Source organism: Jaculus jaculus, chromosome 8 (assembly GCF_020740685.1).
Source record: "Jaculus jaculus isolate mJacJac1 chromosome 8, mJacJac1.mat.Y.cur, whole genome shotgun sequence".
Classification (NCBI taxonomy): domain Eukaryota; kingdom Metazoa; phylum Chordata; class Mammalia; order Rodentia; family Dipodidae; genus Jaculus; species Jaculus jaculus.
In genome coordinates this window covers 4,179,286-4,199,281 of record NC_059109.1, presented here as the reverse complement: position 1 = coordinate 4,199,281, position 19,996 = coordinate 4,179,286, and the positions used below count along the sequence as shown (strand labels likewise).

Here is a 19,996-nt window from a genome sequence, read left to right as displayed (position 1 = left end):
TGGGCCAGGCCATCAAGCACCCCAAAGAATGCCAAATAAAGAGTGGTACACCTTTAACCCCACATGTGGGAGGCTGAAGCAGGAGGATTGCTGTGAATTCTGGGCTACATAGGGTGTTTTCAGTTTAAAAAAAAAAAAAAAAAGCTAAGTAAGCTAAGAGATACTGCTCACTCAGGAAGGAGTGACGAACCACCCAGTCCACATGAGGCCCAAAGCTCTCCCAACGTAGCCCTAATAGACAGCGAGGCCCCCACCCTTCAGGGGGCTTTGTTGGCAGGTGGGCCCTCCAGAGCCTTTCTCACAGAGGCTGCGTCTGCTGACGTCCTCCCGGTCCCGCCAGACACCGCCATCTGCTGTCATTCACTTGTTCAGCAAATATTTGCTAAGCACATTAATCAAGGAACTGCCACAAGATATCTAACTGTGACTGACAATCGGACTTTGAAGGGCAGGTGCCAAGTGTGGTGGGGGTGGGGAGTCGCGGAGGTGGCTTTGATGGGGGAGCCGGTCTGTAGGGACTTCCAGACTGAAGGGAGCAGGGGGAAAGGCCCAGGTGTGGAGGGAAGTCTCATCACTCCAGGGGAGCCCAGGAGGGCCCTGAAGAGGATGGTCAGGGGAGGAGCTGCATTTTATTTAAGTTATTATTATTTGGGGGGGGGGGAGAAGCAGATAGAGAATGGGCACATCAGGGCTTCTAGTCACTGCAAACAAATTCCAGACACATGCTACCTTGTGTATCTGGCTCTATGTGGATACTGGGGAATCAAACCTGGGTCCTTTGGCTTTGCCAGCAAGTACCTTAAGTGCTGAGCCATCTCTTTAGCCCTATTTAAATACTTTTATTTATTACCTATTTATGGGGGGGGATGGGCACATCAGAGCCTCCCTCCATTGCAACAGAACTTCAGGTACATGCACAATCTCAGTGCATCTGGCTTTCGTGGGTACTGGGGAATCAAACCAGGGTAGTCAGGCCTTCAAACCAAGCAAGTGGGGAACGGGCGGCACAGGAGAGTGGAGGGGGATTGCGGCGGCCCAGCACGGAGTCGGTGCCTCGGACTGTGGAGCAGTGCTTAACCCTGGGAAGAACCAGGCTGAGACACCCAAGGGTGGCAGACTCAGCCCTGCGCTCCTCCTACGGTCCCCTCCGAGTCCTCACCAGGCAGAGAGACTGAGTTAGACCATGTGCCGGGCTTCAGCGGCTCTGCTCTGACAAGCCCAGCTCCTGCCTCCCAGGCTGCTCTGGTTAGTACACGCATGCATGCACATGAGCACGTGCACACACACACACACACCCTGAGGAGACATAGTACACACAAGTTCACCAACACAAACAGCCTACGCCCGAGCCTGACAAATCCATGAGTGATCCCCAACACGCTGTGACTCAAGCTCTTAGGACCAGCACTCCAACTTCCAGGTAAGTAGCTTGAACTTGGCAGCCACAGTTGCTCCTGGACAGACCTGGGTGACCACATTACGGCCATGGGGTGCCTTTGGTGCACGTGGCTCACCGCATCGGGAGGCTCAGACATCCTGCTCCTCCCAGCACCCCATGCCCCCTTGGGGGTCAGCTTCACACTCTCGCACTGGGCCTCTGTGACATTGCTCTTGTCTTTACCACTGGCCCTAACCTCTTAAATTCCTAGGTCCTTGCTCCAGTAAGGCCCTCCCCACCTCTGCCATGCTGGGCTGAGATGGGGGGACCCCCACCCCCAGCCTTCTACACAGCAGATGCTCTGTTCTTTCTTTTCCCTGAATAAATGGAATAGTTTAGTAACTATCCTTCTATGTCTTGTTTTATCGCGATTCTTTGGTGAAAACAGACACAAACTCAGGGTTTGGAGTTCAAGGACCTTTCCTGACCCCCCCCCCCAAAATCCCTTTACAGCCTAGGCTAGTGAGACCTACGGCTGGAAAAAATCTAAGTGAAAACAGCGATGTCTTCTGTAACAAACTGAGAACAGTTCTCACCCGCCATCTTCCTCTATCCGTAACGCAAGCTTTTGGAAATCTGGGACTGTGGCTCAATGGTAGAGCGCCGACTTCAATTCCCAGCACTACAAAAAGCAGCAAGAACAAAAGCTTTGGGGTGCTAAGTACCGTGGTTCACACCTGTAATCCTGGCACTGTGAGGCAGAGGCAGGAGGACAAGAAATTCCAGACTAGTCTAAATTACAAGAGACCCTATCTCAAAAAGGGGGTGAGGGGCAGAAGGTCAGATACTGACGTCAGTGAAGGAGCGGACATCTAAGTGTACCTGAGCTTTCTAAGGTCTCAGATAAGAGCTACTTAAAGCTCTGAGAAGCAGGAAGTTCCCAAGGACTTCCTCATTCCCTAAGGAAAGAGAGAGTGCGGGAGTTATCCAGGAAAGTTCCCTAGAGGCCATAACCCCCTACACTCTCCAGCAACTTCGCTGCTGGGGACCCTGGGCTAGGAAGAGGCTGTGTAGGATGGGGTGACACTTGGGCAAGGCACTGAGCAGGGAAGGCCTCGCACATTAGATTCCCAGGCAGCTGGGACCCCGCCCCATTGACAGGAGGGAGACCGGGAGGTCAGGTGCCACCCCAAGGCACAGGTGGTACTCTCTCTGGGAACACACCTCCCTCTGGGCTTCTCCTGCCCTCAGGGCCTCGTTGCACTCACTTCCTGCCAGAGTCCTGAGGCCACAATGTAAGGGAGACAGGGAAGGGTCTCCATGACCCCCCCCCCCGCCCCCAACACACTGCAAGGAGCCTCCTGCTGACTCCATGCCACGGCAGTAGGGCAAGGTGACTCTGACAAGGATGGTCATGTCCTGATTCAGCCGCTGCCACTGTGTCCCCTGAAACAACTGCTCTGGGGATAGGCACCCCTTCTTTCTACTCACCTGGGGCCCAGGTGTGACCCGACTTGGGGGTTTTCTGCTGGCTGGGAAGCCGGGGCTGAGGCTGGTGGTGAGGCGTGGGGCAGAGAGCAGGAGGCACGGTCCCAGGCACTCCACACCCGCTGCTGCTGCCACAGCCCTCCTTTCTGGCCACCTCCTCCAAAACCTCCACCCTGATCCTGGGGTTCCCCGCCCACCATGACCTGCCCCATGAAGCTCTGTGCACCTTCCTCCACATGGGCTTCCGGCTTCTCTCCTCGGGAGCCCGCGCCTGGGACTCGCAGGCCAATCTAAGATCTGGGACACTGACCCGCCCGGCCCGTGACGCCAGGTAGGCGGAGAATGGAAGGTCACCCACAGCACACCTTGGCAGCAGAAGCCTTTCTTCCAAGGGTGTTTGGCAGCCCACAGCCAGCTTGCCTGAGGGCATGGCCTCCTACTTAAGAACTGCCAGGAGCAGAGGGAACCTGGGCAGGCCGATGCTCTCCCCCTTATGAGTGTTATGTTTTTTATATTTTATTTTGGTGTTTTATTATTCATTTTTATTTATTTGAAAGTGACAGAGAGAAAGAGGCAGAGAGGGAGGGAGGGAGGGAGAGGGAGAGAATGGACGCACCAGGGCCTCCAGCCACTGCAAATGAACTCCAGATGCGTGCGCCCCCTTGTGCATCTGGCTAACTTGAGTCCTGGGGAATTGAGCCTTGAACTGGGGTCCTTAGGCTTCACAGGCAAGCGCTTAACAGCTAAGCCATCTCTCCAGCCCTATTTTGGTTTTATGAGGTAGGGTCTCACTCTAGCCCAGGATGACCTGGAATTCACTATGGAGTCTCAGGGTGGCCTTGAACTCACGGCGATCCTCCTACCTCTGCCTCTCCAGTGCTGGGATTAAAGGTGTGCGCCACCATGCCTGGCTTTTAGGTAGAGATGATTTTTAGATGTTAATGATATGTATGTCATCTTGTCATAATGTATGTGTATAATAAAAAACCATGCTTATAATAACCATTTACTATGTGTATGTATGTATATGTATATGTGTGTATATATATATATATATATATATATATTTTTTTTTTTTTTTTAATTTTTTGAGGTAGGTTCTCACTCTAGCCCACACAGACCTAGAACTCTCTGTAACCCAGGCTGGCCTTGAACTCAAGGTGCTCCTCCTACTTTAATCTCCCTCGTGTGGGGAGGAAGGGTGTGCACTACCACTCCCATCCGTATGTATGTGTGCATGACACACACAGACTTTTAGCAGAAAAAAACTGAAATTTTATTACAGAAGAATAATTCAAGCTCGGTGTGTGGTGCCACACACCTGTGATTTCCAACCCTTGGGAGGACGATATAGGAATATTAGAGATCTAGAAGCCAGCCTGGGCGGCACAGGAAGGAGGGGGGTTGGTGTTGAGGAACGGTTCAGTGGGTAGGAATAGTGGTTGTGTAGGCATGAGGGTCTGCTAAGCCCTCGGTTCAATTTTTTCTCCTTTCTTTTTCTTTTTTTCCTTTCCTTCGAGGTAGGGTCTTGCTCTAGCCCATGCTGACCTGGATTCACTATGTAGTCTCAGGTTGGCATATCAGAGCTATCCTCCTACCTTGGTCTCCTGAGTACTAGGATTAAAGGTATGGGCCACCACTCCCAGCTTAAATGCAAGCTTTAATCATGATACTCAGAAGGGCAATTTATTTTTTATTTTTTATTTGTTTGGTTTTTCGAGGTAGGGTCTCACTCTAGCCCAGGCTGACCTGAAATGCACTATGTAGTCTCAGGGTGGCCTCAAACTCGCACTGATCCTCCTACCTCTGCCTCCTGAGAGCTGGGATTAAAGGTATAAGACATCATGCCTGGCTTTTTGCAATTTACTGTTTTTATTAATTTATTTGAGAGAGGCAAACAGGGGATGGGCATGCCAGAGTCTTCTGCCTCTGCAAACAAAATCCAGGTGCATGCACCACTTTGTACATCTGACTTTAAGTGGGTACTGGGAAATTGAACCCAGGCTGTTATCTTTGCAAGTAAGTACCTTTAACTGCTGAGACATCTCTATAGGTGAGTTCAATTCACATGACAATTCACATAAACAAGCTAGGCGTGACTACACATGCCTGTAATCCCTGCCTGTGGCGAGCGGAGACTGAGAAGCTCTGGGGCTTGAGGAAATGGCAACTCCAGGTTGAAAGAGCTGAGGGGTGGGTCACATACATCCTCATGTGACTTATACAGACTAAGTTCCAGGTCAGCCCGGCCAAAATGGGACCCTACTTTAAAAACAAGCACCCCTCACCTTGCAAACAAAGAATAATATGGGTCCTCCAAATTACTTCTAAAATTACACTTGAGTCCAAGGAGGAATATCCAGATGTGGTGGTTTGATTCAGGTGTCCCCCATAAACTGAGGAGTTCTGAATGCTAGGTTCCCAGCTGATGGAGATTTGGGAATCAAATCCTCCTGGAGGTGGTGTATTGTAGAGGGCGGGCTTATGGGTGTTACAGCCAGTTACTTCTTGCAGTGTTTGGCACACTCTCCTGTTGCTATTGTCCACCTGATGTTGGCAAGGAGGTGATGTCCACAGTATGTCCATGCCATCATTTTCCCTGCCATTGTGGAGCTTCCCCTAGAGTCTGTAAGCCAAAATAAACCTTTTTTTCCCACAAGCTGCTCTTGGTCAGGTGATTTCTGCTAGCAATGCGAACCTGCATGCAAAAGCATGTTTACTGGTCAGTAACAGTTTTCACATTAAACAGCTAAACTGTGTTTTTATGCATGGTAGGAAATGTCAGTCAACACAGAGAAGATGCTCACGTGGATCTTTACGGGCTTGGAACAAGACTGCACTGCTGTAGGGGTTTTGTTACCAGGCCAAGTGCCAGGTCAGGAAGGTCCCTCCTGATGATGACCCCGTCCCTGGAGCTGCTTCTTGGCGGTACCTCGCATGTCCAGGAACCAGAACAAGAACAAGATATTCTCCTGCTACTGGCCTCTAGTCACTTAGTCCCCGGCCTTGGCTCTTCAAACACATGGCTCCGTCCCAGAGGCTCCCACAAAGCCAACACTTCCTGCTTCCCTGGCTCTCAGTGGTGGTGCAGGGTCAGAGGGGCAAAAACAAACCCCAAAGACAGGGGTGACAAAGTGCAGGTGGCTGAAGAGGGGGCACAGAGGGCCACCCGGTGATGAGCCTGGAGGCACTCTGGCATCTCCTGGCACCTTCCTCTGCTTCCCACCATCTCCTCTGTTCTGAGCTTGTTGGTTTATCCTTGCCTCCTTCTAAAAGGAGGGCGCTCTGCCTGTTCTGAGCAGACAGTAGGTGCTAAATTAACGCAGGTGGCTGGTAATGCTTACTCTCACTGAATAATTATATACCTCTACTTTAAAAACTGTGGGGGGGGGTGGCTAGAGAGATGGCTTAGCAGTTAAGGTGCTTGCCTATGAAACCTAAGGGCCCAGGTTCAATTCCCAGTACCCACATAAGCCAGATGTACGAGATGGCACATATGTCTGGAGTTTGCAGTGGCTGGAGGCCCTGGTGCATGCATATACTCTCTCTTTCTCAAATAAATAAAATCAGCAGAGACAGAGAATACCCTGCCTCAAATCAAGCTGGCAGGTAAGAACTGACCCAAAAAGTCATCCTCTGACCTCCACAGCATGCTAACATGTCAACCCAGCAGAGGCAAGGGGAACTCTGCCAAACGCTGCGAGCACAACACCGCGTCTTGGTCAAAGCCCTGAAATACACCTCAACCGCCTTCACACACAACCCTAAAGCCCCAGCCATGCACGGCTACATGGTACGCCTGTGATCCGGTGAGGAAAGGCAGACAAAAAAAAAAAAAAAAGGAGCAGGGAGGAAGCAAACAAGCAACAAGTTAGGTGTGACGACACTCAAGTGCAATCCCAGCACTTGGGAGGCAGACAGAAGTTCGAGGTCAGCTTGGGCTCAAAAGACCCTGTCTCAAAAAAAAAAAAAAAAAAAGCTGGTGGATGTGGTGATGTGGTGGCTTTAATCACAAGTCTTTTATCCCAGCTCACTGAGGCTGGAGACTACATAGTGAATTCCAGATCACCTGGGCGAGAGGGAGACCCTAGCTTGAAAAGCCAAAAGCCAAAACACTCTGGCCACATTCTGTTTATAAAATAAACTCATAAACAGATGACCCAGAAAGGTTGGAACTGTAAGGCGAGTCACACCAGGCTGTGGCAGGCTGGCCGTCAACAGGTGGCACCTCACAACTGCACACAATTACGTTTTCATGTATGAGTCAAAAATAAAATAATTAGAAGTCATGGGCTGGAGGAATGGCTTAGCAGTTACAGCACTTGTCTGCAAAGCCAGAAGACCTCAGTTCGATTCCCCAGGACCCATTTAAACCAGATACACAACGTGGCGCGTGCATCTGGAGTTCGTATGCAGTGGCTGGAAGCCCTGTGCACCCATTCTCTCTCTTTCCCTCCTTCCCTCTCTCAAATAAATAAAGTTTTTTTTTTTTGGGGGGGTTGTTTTTTAGATTAGGAGCCAGGCAGGTGAGACGCCCTGAGCTCCATCCCCAGACAGCAAACAAAATAACTTAAACTCAAGTTTTAAATATTTTATTTATTTATTTGAGAGGAATGAGCAGGGGAGAATGGGCACCAGGGCCTCTATCCAATGCAAGCCAATTCCAGATGCACGTGCCCCTTGTGCATCTGGCGTTACGAAAGGCATTGCAAGCAAGCACCTTTAAATGCTGAGCCAATTCCCCAGGCCCAGAAAAAATTCTTAACAATCCCAAATATTAAGAAGCCACAAAATTATTTCCAAAACAATTCAGCACAACAAACTCTAAACCCCACCCCAGGACTGACCACAACCCCAGCAGTCAACCGTGTCTACCAGATCCACTCGGCCTTCAATGCTGTTTTGCCAGAAGGTGTTGGGGGTGGAGGTGACAGTGCCTGGGTTCTGGGGCTTCTCCAGGTCCCTTGTGGGAATGAATGGACTCTCTGGAGGGGGACCCTGCACTTCCCTGGGCAGCATGGACAAATAGGGCTTGGAGCAGTCCAGGTCATGAGTCAATGCCCATGGTCCCATCAACCAGCTGCCTATTTCTACTGGCAGAGTCCAAGCTGCAACTCAAGTGCCCAGTGCCCCAGAACCAGTCCTGACCCCGGTGAAGCACCACCACCAAATGAGAGACGCGTGGGGGCTGGAGAGATGGCTTAGTGGTTATGGCGCTTGCCTGCAAAGCCTAAGGACCCCGGTTCAATTTCCAAGTCCCACGTAAGCCAGATGCACAAAGGGGCACATGTGTCTGGAGTTTGTGTGCAGTGGCTGGAGGCCCTGGCATGCCTGTTCTCTCTCTTCCCTTTTCTGTCTCAAAAGCTTTTTAAAAATTTAAAAATTGAAGAGAGATAGGGAGAAAGAGGGAGGGAGAGAGGGAGGGAGAGGGAAAGGGAGAGGGAGAGGGGGAGGGGGAGGGGGAGGGGGGAGGGAGGGAGGGAGAGAGATGCTTGAACAGCCTCCAGAGGAGTAAGTGCCAAAAGCAAGTCCAAAGAACAGAACAGTCCTTGGTGCAGTCCAGGAACAGGGTCAGGTCAAAGAAAAGGTGACACTGGAATTAGTCTTTCCTGTGTCACCTGGACCACACACAGCTGCTGCGGCTGTGCACGCAGTGCCTGGGGTGGGAGTGCGTTCTCCGCAGTGGAGCTGATGTGGCACCCTGCGCCGTGAGTCCGGGCCCGTACTGAATGTCCTACGGGCGCTCTCATGTAGCCGCCTGCCGTCCGACAAGGCGTTGTCAGGCCTCGAATGCTGAGAGAGCTCCAAGTTCAGGTTGAAACTTAACCCCCAGGACAACAGGATCCGGAAGTGTGGCCTTCGGGACTTATTTGTTCATGAAGGTTTGTCCTTCCCGAATGGGTCAGTGTTCTCGTAAAAGAGACAGAGGGAGCTGGGTGTGGTAGCTCATGCCTATAATCCTAGCACTTGGGAGACTGAGCTAGGAGACCACTGTGAGTTGGAGGACAACCTGGGCTAGAGTAAGACCCTCCTTCAAAAATAAAAAGAGCCAGAGGGGCCAGACATGGTGCAACAATCTTGTAATCCTGGTACTTGGGAGGCTGAGGCAAGAGGGTCATAAGTCACAGGCCAGCCTGGACAACACAGAGGTCTTGCCTCAAGAGAAGTAAAGAAATAAGCAAGCCAAGGGACCAGATTTCCTTGATCCTTTTATCCCTTTCATCTGTGGGGACCCATCCTCAGTCCCCTCTGAGGAGCACAAGAGGTATCATTTTGTTTTCTCTTTTCTAGTTGTTCGAGGTAGAGCCTCACTCTAGCTCAGGCTGACCTGGAATTCACTATGGAGTCTCAGGGTGGCCTCAAACTCACAGTGATCCTCCTACCTCTGCCTCCCGAGTGCTGGGATTAAAGGTGTGCGCCACCACGCCTGGCAAGAGGTGTCACTTTGGAAGCAGAGAGCAGACTGTACCAGTCATCCAATCTCTCAGTGCCTTCGCCTTGGGCTGCTGACCTCCAGAACTGTAAACAACAAACTTCTGTTGTTTATCCACCACCCAGCCTCATGTGCATTATTATAGGAGCACAGAGCAGCTAAGGTAAGGGCCACTGCTATTCTCAACTTACAGAACAGGAAAACAGGGCTGGAGAGTTGGTTCAGCAGTTGGGGTACGTGCCTGCAAAGCCTAAGGACCCTGGTTTGATTTTCCAGGTCCCACGTAAGCCAGATGCACAAAGTAGAACATGCGATGGCTAGAGGCCCTGGTGTGCCCATTTTCTCTCTCTCTCAAATAAATAAATGAACATTTTTTAAAAGGGAAAGGACATAAAGCTCAGAGGCAAAGACACTGCCGAGGCCCCTGACGGTGGTGGTGGGCTGCCGTGCCTCGCGTGTCTGTGTCTGTGTGCGTGAGGCGGCAGGACGGTGGCTATGAGAGAGTAGGCTGTAGGTTGCGCCTGGATTCACATTCAGGTTCCACCCAACCCACAGGCAGTGAAGTCACAGCAGAGGGGACGGGCGTTCTGAGAACGAGAGGGGCGCGGCAACGTCGTGGTGAGGCTCTGGAAGGCAGAGGGGCGAAGGCCGGCAGGCAGAGCTGCAGCAGGCAGGGAGGAGGGCTCCAGAAGTCAGGGGCCTATAGCGGAGGGGAAGGCGACGACCCCGGGGAAAACCAGCAGCGAGCAGGAGAGGGCGAGAGAAGCAGGCAGGGGAAAGAGGAAAGAGCACGGGGCAGGAAGAGCAGGCGCTGGTCCTCCCAGAGGGCAGGGCCCGCCTCTTCCTCGTGGGTGCCGGGCTCAGTCACCGCTGACGGAGGACGACGAGCACCGTCGTGGGGAGGCCAGACGCCGCGATCTCTGGGAGGCGAGGGCAGCTGCGGAGGGGGGAGGGGAGCTCTGGGGCCCACGCTGACTTACGCAGGCCCCCAGAGCACCCTGGCTCTTCAATTCCCAAGTGTACGCCCCGCATGCTCACGTGAAAAGCACACAGATGGCTGGGCGTGGAGGCACAAGTCTGTAATCCCAGCACTTGGGAGGTGGGGGTGGGAGGATTGCGGTGAGTTCAAGGACAGCCTGAGACTACAGAGTGAATTCCAGGTCAGCCTGGGCTAAAGTGGGACCCTACGTTGAAGGAAGGGAAGGAAGGAAGGAAGAAAGAAGGGAAGACAGACAGACAGACAGACACACCCAATGTCATGAACAAGTTTGGAGAAACCAGCTGTGACACCCACGAGGGCTGTGACGGAAGTCCTGTCGTGGAGCCCTCTGCAAGCTCTGGTGGCTTCACGGGCACACACAGGCTTTCCCAGACAGGAAGCGTGCAGAGAGCAGGGCCCGGAGCCAGCGATGATTCAGACAGCTTTTGCAGGCGTGTGGGCGCTCCTTGCCCTGAGATGACAGACTTCCTGGCAGCACTCCTCACTGCTGAAGGCACGTAACCTCAGAGATGCATCTCTGCTGATGACTTCACGACGTGTCACCATCACCAGAAGCAACGCCATCTTAAGCACACTTCACACACCCAGCTCCACTCCCACATCTCACAGGGGAAGTGGTGAAGCAACAGGAAATGACAAATTTCCACGAACCAAAACAAGACCCCAGACACCATCATCATTACCCACTAGCCAGGTCTTTTGTGGCTTATGGGCAGGAAAATAAGAATCAATTTCTAAACCAACCAGTCAGCAGATTAGAGTGTTAAAATTCAAAAGCTCACAGAACTTGCTACATAAATTAACCTAAACCAAAAGGGGTTGCAAGTCAAGTATGCTAATTCTGTAGGAGAAAGATCAGTTAGTATAACTTGCTGGAATTTGACAATTTGACAAGTTATCAATATAAAATACACACCACACACACTTAAACTTTATAAAGTCTTAATATGTGGCTAGATAAATGGCTCAGTGGTTAGGGCACTTGCTTGCATATAGTCTGATGGCCCATGTTCGATTCCCCAGTACCCATCTAGAGCCCGATGCACAAAGTGGTACATGTACCTGGAGTGTGTTTGCAGTGGATGAAGGCCCTGACACGCCTATCTCCCCCCACCATCTTTCTTTCTCCCTCTCTCTGCAAATAAATTTGTTTTAAAAATCTGAATACTAAAGCCGGGTGTGGTAGTGCATGCCTTTAATCCCAGCACTCAGGAGGCAGAGGTAGGAGGATCGCCATGAGTTCGAGGCCACCCTGAGACTCCATAGTGAATTTCAGGTCAGCCTGGGCTAGAAAGAGACCCTACCTCAAAAAAAAAAAAAAAAAATCTGAATACCAGCTGGGCATGGTAGCTTATGTGTTCAGTCTTGCCACTTAGGAGGGTGAGGTAGGAAAATTCCAATGAGTCTGAGGCCAGCCTAGACTATACAGTCAATTCCAAGTCAGTCATAGCTAAAGTTAGAGCCTGCCTAAAAGACAAAATAAACAGGGCTGGAGAGATGGCTTAATGGTTAAGGTGCTTGCCTGTGAAGCTTAAGGACCCACATTCAATTCCCCAGTATCCACATAAGCCAGATGCACAAGGTGGTACATCTGCCTGGAGTTCACTTGCAGTGGCTAGAGGCCCTGGCACGCCAATTCTCTATCTACCCCTCTCTTTCTCTCCAATAAATAAATAAAATATCTTTTAAAAACTCATACCTATCCAGGTGTACGCTTGTGAAACCAGCGCTAGGAGGTGGAGGCAGGAGTTCAACTTCTTCTGTATTTAGCAAGTCAAGGCAAGACTGGGCTACTTGAGACCTTGTCTCAAAAGCACACACAATACACTCTCCTAAAACTGCATACCTACCAAATGTCACGAACTAAGCCAGGCAGCGGCAGGAAAAAGACAATATTAACAAGACAGGCCTTGAACTACTGATCCTCTCGCCTCTACCTCTCCAGTGGTGAAATTTATAGGCATGTGGGACTGACTGGGGAGATGGATCAACAATTAAATGCATGCCTGCTTGCAAACCCTGGCTGGATTCTCCAGTACTCACATATAGCAAGATACACAAAATGGTGCACATATCTGGAGTTCATTCAGTGGCAAGAGGCCCTGGCACAGCCATACTTTCTTTTTGCTTACAAATAATGCTTAAGACCAGGTATAGTGGTACATGCCTTTAATCCCAGCACATGGCAGAGGTAGGAAGATTACTGAGTTCAAGGCCACTCTGAGACTACATAGTGAATTCCAGGTCAAAAAAACAAAAAACGGGCTGGAGAGATGGCTTAGCGGTTAAGCGCTTGCCTGTGAAGCCTAAGGACCCCGGTTCGAGGCTCGGTTCCCCAGGTCCCACGTTAGCCAGATGCACAAGGGGGCGCACGCGTCTGGAGTTCGTTTGCAGAGGCTGGAAGCCCTGGCGCGCCCATTCTCTCTCTCTCCCTCTATCTGTCTTTCTCTCTGTGTCTGTCGCTCTCAAATAAATAAATTAAAAAAAATTATTTCAGTTTCATACTGATTAAAAAAAAAAAAAAATTTAAACCAGACATGGTGGTGCATGCCTTTAATCCCTGCACTTGGGAGGCAGAAGTAGGAGGATTGCTGTGAGTTTGAGGCCACTCTGAGATTACATAATGAATCGTAGGTCAGCCTGGGCTAGAGTGAGACCCCACCTTGAAAAACAAAGAACAACAAAAAAAAATGATGATGATGTTTAAAAAAGAATTATAGGCCAGATGTGGTGGTGCACGCCTTTAATCCCAGCACTCGGGAGGCACAGGTACGAAGATCGCTCTCAGTTCGAGGCCACCCTGAGACTACATAGTGAGTTCCAGGTGAGCCTGGACCAAAGTGAGACACTACCTCAAAAAAAAAAAAAAAAAAAATTATAGGCATGTCACCACACCTGGCTTAAAACACACACACCTGACAACTACCCTGAAATTGCTAGTGATATCAAAACATGTTCGCTGAAAGAGAGCAACAGCCTAACTGCTGCACAATGCCATTTGAGTGAAATGTCCAGAGAAGCTGCCTGGGGCTGGACCAGGAGAGAACAGGGCAGGCATGCTGATGGAGGTTTCTTCCTAAGCAGTGGAAGTGTTCTTGAGCTAGGTTATAGTGACTGGCACCACCTGTGTGAATACACAGGCGTGGACTATGCACAGACATCAGTGAGATTTGTGAATCACATCTCATAAAGTGGCTAAACTGGGCGTGGTATGCACACTTAAAACCCCAACTCAGGAAGCTGTAGCAGAAGGGTCTCAAGTTGAAGGTCACACAGCAAGACTGTATTTTACAATTTTCTCCAGGTGTGGTGGCGCATACCTTTAATCCCAGCACTCGGGAGGCAGAGGTAGTAGGATCATTGAGAGTTCGAGGCCAACCTGAGACTACATAGTGAATTCCTGGTCAGCCTGAACTAGAGGGAGACCTTACCTCGAAAAACCAAAAAAATAAATAAATAAATAAATAATTTTTTTTTTAATTAAGATATGAGGGCTGAAGAGATGGCTTAGTGGTTAAGGTGTTTGCCTGCAAAGCCAAAGGATCCCAGTTCAATTCCCCAGGGCCCATATAAGACAGATGCACAAGGTGGCTCATGTGTCTGGAGTTCACTTGCAGTGGCTAGAGGCCCTGGCGTGCACATTGTTTCTCTGTAATAAATGAGTAAATAAAATATATTTTAAAAATATGAAATCATGGTCCTAGGTAAATATATTTCTTCTTTACTTTTTTAAAATATATTTTTATTTACTTATTTGAGAGGGAGAAAGCAGCAGAGAGAAAGAGAGTGGGCGCAGAAACGCCAGGGCCTCCAGCCACTGCAAACAAACTCCAGGTAGATGTACCCTCTTGTGCATCTGGCTTATGTGGGTCCTGGAGAGACAAACCGGGATGATCTAGCTTTGCAGGCAAGTGCTTTAACTGCTAAGCCATCTCTTCAGCCCTTTTATTGGTTTTTCGAGGTAGGGTCTCACTCTAGCTCAGGCTGACCTGGAATTCACTATGGAGTCTCAGGGTGGCCTCAAATTGAACTCACAGCGATCCTCCTACCTCTGCCACCCAAGGGCTGGGATTAAAGGCATGAGCCACTGCGCCCAGCTATTCTTTACGTTTTTTGTTGTTGTTGTTTTTTAGCATTCTCTAAATATTCAAAACATAGACGTAGAAACCTGTCGAGTGTTGGCTGAGTCGAGGCTCAGCACTGAAGAGGTCTGGTTGCTGCGCCAGGCTGGGAACCTCCAGCGCTGTCACTTCCTTCACACCAGATACTGACCGGCAGCTAAGCAGGGGAATGTCCAGTTCCAGCTCCATCAACCCAGGTTGGTGCTGGTCAGGGTGGGTGTGATGGGACTGCTAGAAGAGCTTGCTCCCTCTGCTGGCATTCTCAAAGAAAACCAACAGCCCCGCCAGTCTCAGCTAATGCCACAAGAATGCAAAAAAGAAAGGCAAGGAGCTAAGCTGAGCCTTGGTCAGAAATTTCCTGGCCACTCCCGAGAGTCCCTTCCTGACTGTAAAGTGGGAGAGGAGGCAGAAAGGGGGCTTCAAGGTAATCATTTTCTTTTGTGTGGACGCTGAGCTGTGGGAGGAAGCCACTGACTAGAAATCTGTAGTTCCCCAGACAGGCTGCACCCCTAAAACAAGGAGTTTTACAATGTAGATTCCTGAACTTTATGATGGTGGCTTGATGCAGGTGTCCCCCATAAATTTAGGTGTTCTGAATGCTAGGTTCCCAGCTGATGGAGATTTGGAATTAAAGCCTCCTGGAGGCAGGTATTGTTGGGGGCAGGCTTATGGGTGTTATAGCCAGTTCCTCCTTGCCAGTAATGGGCACACTCTCCTGTTGCTATTGTCCCACCTTATGTAGGCCAGGGGGTGATGTCCACCCTCTGCTCATGCCATCATTTCCCCTGCCATCATGGAGCTTCCTTCGAGCCTGTAAGCTAAAATAAACCCTTTTTTCCCCAAAAGCTGCTCTTGGGTCAGGTAATTTCTGCCAGCAATGCAAACCTAACTGTAACATTCATCCTTGGAAATTTTAATTTACTAGGCAGAGGCAAGGCCCAGGAATCTATCTTTCTATTCTATTCAAAACTCCCTGGCAAGCTGGAGAGATGGTTTAGTGATTAAGGAACTTGCCTGCAAACCCAAAGGACTCAGGTTCAATTCTCCAGGACCTACATAAGCCAGATGTACAAGGTAGCACATGCATCAAGCTCACTGCAGTGGCTGGAGGCCCTGGTATGACCATTCTCTATTTGACTCACTCTCTCTCTCAAATAAATAATTTTTTAAAAGAAAGGCTGAAGGGATGGCTTAATGGTTAAGGCTTTTGCCTGCAAAGCCAAAGGACCCAGCATCGATTCCCCAGGACCCACATCAGCCAGATGCACAAGGGGGCACACGCGTCTGGAGTTCATTTGCAGTGGCACGGAAGCCCTGGAATGCACATTCTCTCTCTTCTCTCCCCCTCTTTCTCTGTCAAATAAATAAATATAAATTAAAAAAAAAAAAAAAACACCCTGGCAGATATGGCAGCTGAGCTGTGTGGGAACCAGTAGGCGAGGCATCAGCTGGGACAACTGCAAGGCAAGCCAGCCTTCACATCCGCCTGCAGTGCAGAGGGCCCTGCCAGGCCAGCGTGCAGGTCAAAGGCCACCAGGCAGAGAGGGAAACTCCACAGGGAAATTCCATGCATGTCTGGTGATTGCTGCTGAAGCCTAGAGGACAGCTAGCAGACTCCAAGGGCCTAATTTAGAAGGCTCCTCAGGCCCAGGGAGCTTGGCCGCTAGCGTGTGAAGAGAGGCAGGGTAGAACGACCTTCAGAATGCAGAAGAACCATGCAAGGGCCAGCAAGCTTTGCAGCTTCCTAGAAATCATATGCAGAAAGGGTCACGACGTCAGAGTGACAGAGAACGCTGTGTCAATCACAGATCTGGGTTCAAATCCCAGCTCCCCAGGACTGGCTGCTCTGGGGATTAAAGATGGCCTCTCATGCCATCAACAGGTCGAATGTATCCCGTCTCTGAATCTCAGCTGGCCCAGTGACAGCTCTGATCAGCTAAGGCGGAACTCTGACTAAGCCTATGCCTTGTAGGTCTGGCTTCCACCTTTTTGGCCCCATTAGACGCACAGGAAGACTCCTGATGGACTGCAGGCCAAACACAGAGAGGACAGCTTGGCTCTTAAGAGTCCAGCTGAGCAGCAGCTGAGCACCGGCCGCTCACAAACCAGGAGAAAGATGAATGGCGGTGGTTGTAAGCTACCAGTTCTGTAGTAGGAAACTGAAACCCCGATTCCTCCTGGGAGGACAGATTCTCCACAGCCTTCTTGGTTTTCTCGTCAGACCAGTGAGGAATGATACCTTGGACAAGGTGGCTGGGGGCTCCAAAGGCCCTTTTTGGCTGAAGGAACATCTTCATATACAAAGCACAGAGCTATTTACACGCCCTGCGCTGGGGACAACTCGGCAAACAAGTGGTCCCTGTTCCCAATGACTCACCTTCCCCGTCAGGCCGGCCTCTCTCCCCACTACAGCGTCGTCTTTGTAAGTCCACCTTTCGGGCTCCTCACCTCCCTCCAGCGCCCAGGGATGGACCAGGACCACATTCTCTCCGTCTCTCTCATCTTTCTACTCCCAAGGCCACCAACAGGCATGGTTTCAAAAGCCAGGCCATCGGAGTGCAGACAGCTGTGTGGCCATCCGCAAGTCTTCACTTACTCACCTGGACCTCACCAAGCAGACCAGATGGGCTGACCAGCAAGCCCAGGGTCCACCTGTCTCCCCCTCCAAAGCTCTGGGATCACAGGAGTGCGCGCGCGCGCGCGCACACACACACACACACACACACACACACATCTATTAACATGTATTTTTTCTTTTTTTTTTTCTGTCTTTTTCTTGTTTTTGTTTTTTTCAAGGTAGGGTCTCACTCAAGTCCAGGCTGACCTGGAATTCACTATGTAGTCTCAGAGTGGCCTTGAACTCACGGTGATCCTCCTACCTCTGCCTCCCGAATGCTGGGATTAAAGGTGTGCACCACCACACCCGGCTTTCTTTTTCTTTTTTATTTGAGGTACGGTCTCCCCCTAGCCCAGGCTAACCTGGAACTCACCATTAAGTCGCAGATTGGCCTCGAACTCACAGTAAACATGTATCCTCTTACAAGCACTTTATCAACTTTTAGCATCTCCTGGGGTACCTCTCTCTACTGTGACCTCTTCAGTAGAGTGCTAGGAACTGCACCGGGCTGGGGGCAGGTACTCCACTACCCTCCTGCTCAAGGAGTCTTGACAATAGTGACTCCATCGTGCAGGTGGGCGCAGCCGGCTGTGCCATGCCTTCATCGAGCCCTCACACGCTGCCACACAGCACATGTATAAGCCAGTTGGTTCACTTTGGATCTTCTGCTGTGCAGCCACAGAGAACTGATACCCGTCACCTCCCATCACACCCGCCCCGGCTGCTGCTCCTGTGCTCACACTTGCCCTTCCCACAACCTCCCGCCCGGCTCAACTTCCGCCCAGCCCGTCAGACTCACGTGGGACAGGTGGTACTGCACACCTGCAGCCCTTCTTAAGTCTCCTCTGGAAGCCTCCCTTCCCGTCAGCTGACGGTAGCACTGTCACCTGCTTATCTGTCCCAAATGACGGTCATTCCTTGTAGCAAGAGTAGGAATCAGGACTGGGGATGAAACTTAGTTGGTGAAGCACTTGCCCAGCATGGCCGAGGCCCTGAGTTTCACCCTCAGCTCACACAGATTGGGCATGGTGGCACATGCCTGCAATCCCAGCATCAGGCAGGAAGGTCAGAAGTTCAGGCCAGTATGGACTGCAGCTGAAGAGATGGCTTCGCAGTTAAGGGGCTTGCCTGCAAAGCCTAAGGACCCAGGTTCAACTCCCCAGAACCCACATAAGCCAGAAGCACATGGTAGCACATGCATTTGGAGATCGTTTGCAGTGACTACAGGTCCTATTGTGCCCATTCATATTCCCTCCCAACACACAAATAAAAACTTTTAAATATAATAATTAAAAAAATAATATGGGCTAGGGAGATGGCTCAGCAATTAAGAGCAGTGGCCAAGTAGTATGAGGGCATGGCAAGGCCTGAAACCACCTGAGTTCATGGAAAACCCAGAACCCATGTAAAAAAAAAAAAAAAAAAAAGCTGGGCGTGGTCACACATGGCTGCAACCCCAGTCAGAGGGGGAGACGGGAGAATCGCTGGGGTTTGCTGACCGAAAATGGCTCCGGGGAGACCCTGTCTCCAGCAGTACGCGGAGGAGCGATGAAGAAGGGTACCTGAGGTCCTCCGGCCTCCGCACACACGTGTTTATACCATTCCACACACACAAAGCAAAAAAAATACTACTTTTAGGGTGCTAGAGAGATGGCTCAGCACTTAAGGCACTTGCCTGAGAAGCCTAAGGACCCAGGTTTGATTCCCTATAACCCACATAAGCCAGCTGTACAAGGGGGCGCATGCATCTACAGTTTTTTTTGCAGCAGCTGGAGGCCCTGGCGTGCCTATTGTATCTGCCTTTTTCTGTCTCTCTCTCTCCAATAAATAAAATTTTTTTTTAAATACTACTTTTAACAGGATGGAAATCATCTGCCCATTCACGAATGAATAGGGGAAGGGCACGCCCATTCAGAGGGGGAGCCCCGAGGAAACATTGCCCAATACACACAGATAGCCAAGACACAGGGAGTAAGGCCCCGGGCTCACCCGTACAGCAGGCAGCCCCAGGCAGGAAGATAACGTCATAAGGGAGACTGACTAGATATGGACGTGCTCATACACGAACCTCGGTAAGAGGGCAGCGGCTGGGAAGAGCTGGACTGTACAGCACATCAAGAGCCATCTACTCAGGCCGGCTGTGTGGTGCACACTTTTAATCCCAGCACTCGGGAGGCAGAGGCAGGAGGATCACTGTGAGTTCAAGGCCACCCTGAGACTACAGACTGAATTCCAGGTCAGCCTGGGCCACCCTACCTCAGGAAAAAAGGAAGGACTGACCTACTCAAAGCTTTCCTAGTGAGACTAGCACCAAGACAAGGAACTGCCAGCTCTTTTACCCAATCATGTACTGGAGGCAGGGTACATAGAAGCTGGGTGGATTGTAAAGGAAAGAGTAAAACTGGTAACAGATGACCCTATCTTATTACATACATGTAGAAAATACTTGAGAATCCACTTGAGAGAACTGTTGGAGCTGATGAGCTCAGGGCCTAAGGGCTCCGCGGGTTAGACTACTTGCTGCTCAAGTAGGAAGGCCTGAGCTCCATTTCCAGCCCCGGTTTGGTCCCACATGCCTCCGCAAACCCTCCATGCTGAGGAGGGTGGAGACAGGATAGCTGGGGCTCCTTGTCATTTTAACCAATGAGGGGGAAGCCCCAAGTTCAGTGAGAGACCCCACCTTGGAGAAATCAGGAAGAAGAGCAACAGAGGAAGATGGCCGATGCCCTTCCTCTGGTCTTTGCATGCCGGCTGTGGGCAGCACATCTGCACACACATACCACACACAGTGCCCCTCCTAGGAAGAGCGATTCAGCAAGGCTCCAAGACACATGTGAATACATAAAAATAAATGATGGGGCTGGCAAAGCCTGCTGGCCAGGTTTTATTCCTCAGTACCCATGTAAAGCCAGATGCGCAAAGTGGCACAGGCATATGGAGTTCTTTTCAAACGGCAAGA

General features: G+C 50.6%; 1 protein-coding gene across 2 annotated transcripts in view; it reads right to left on the bottom strand.

Annotated features, from left to right (window-relative positions):
- Positions 1-19,996, bottom strand: part of Ppard (peroxisome proliferator activated receptor delta) — a 63,233-nt gene that overhangs the window by 19,659 nt on the left and 23,578 nt on the right. The window contains exon 1 of one of the 2 annotated variants that reach the window (XM_045156473.1): positions 2,870-3,058. The exons of the other annotated variant lie outside the window; for it this stretch is intronic. The gene's annotated coding sequence lies outside the window, so the exon portion shown is untranslated. Of the gene's footprint in view, positions 1-2,869; positions 3,059-19,996 lie in introns of those variants that run through there. 2 annotated transcript variants of the gene reach the window in all.